Source organism: Cucurbita moschata, unplaced genomic scaffold (assembly GCF_002738365.1).
Source record: "Cucurbita moschata cultivar Rifu unplaced genomic scaffold, Cmos_1.0 Cmo_Scf00027, whole genome shotgun sequence".
NCBI classification, from domain to species: domain Eukaryota; kingdom Viridiplantae; phylum Streptophyta; class Magnoliopsida; order Cucurbitales; family Cucurbitaceae; genus Cucurbita; species Cucurbita moschata.
The window spans coordinates 1,511,579-1,512,831 of NW_019268543.1; positions in this window are offsets into that span (position 1 = coordinate 1,511,579).

Genomic DNA, 1,253 nt, shown 5'->3' on the forward strand with positions numbered 1-1,253 from the left:
GGTTTGAGCCCTTGTGGCTCAATGTGAGCCTATACATTCTTGGCTGGGACAGAATAATCTAGTAACCACAACACACGCTATTCCCTTTTCCGATTCATTTCCAACCGTCCGATTTCATTGACCCAAAGCCATCGAAGGATGGAAATTAATACCACGCCTCTTATACAAATAGTCAAATATATCATTAATTTATTATAAAATATTCAAATTAAATACATTATGTAAACGTACCTATCAATTTGAGTAAATTTTGATTAAAATAAATAAATGCGGGATAAAGACAACAATTTTAGATATCCAAGACATGGGCCGGCCCTAAAATTGGGCCCATTGTTGTAAACAAGGCCCAAATATTAATTCCATATTTTAAATACATCACCCCTAAAAAATTAAAATATATGATATAATTAAAATTTTATAAGTAAATCCAATTATGGATTCAGATATTTTCTATTTTTTCAATTAGATTAAATTTGCTATTTTTTTATTATCCATTTTCTAAAAATAAAATAAAATTCCCCATTTAATTTGTTCTCATTACATTGATTCTTGCGCTATGCTTTGTCTATTAGATATGATTTTATTCCTAGTATAATATATGTTCTTGCAATATATATATATATATAAAGAGATGTTTAATTCAAATAATATCTTATTATTCATTTTGGCATCTAGCAACTATAAATATTTTTGTAAAGGCAGCGAATACAATGAAAGTGAGAGTACAAAGGAGGAATATTTATCTAATTATTTAATAAATTTATTAAAAAAATATCCATAATAATGGATTATTTACAAAAATAATAATAATAAGAAATAAATATATCCACCTCATATGCGATTATTTTTTTTAAAAAATAATTATTCGAAATTGAAAGTTTAAATAAATAACAAATAGATCTAAATTGTAAATTTTAAAATTAAACAAGTATTAAAAACTTATATAAAAGTTTTTTTTTTTTATTTATTGATTTATATTATTAGTTACGTATGAAGATCCAACCCCGAATGGATGTAGAAAAGGATGTAACTGTGTGGGTCCCAGATAGTGGCGGCGTCATGTCCCGTCAGTTACATGGCCAGCCGTGGGGTCCACCGAGTTCGATGCTGGTAGGGCCCTCTCCGGCTGAGTGGCTCACAAACCCCCCACCTTTGTCTCTATTCCTTTTTTTAATATATATTATTCTTTTTATGGCGGGGGCTCGTCTGTCTTTTTCATCTCCTACAATTTATATATATATATATATATATAT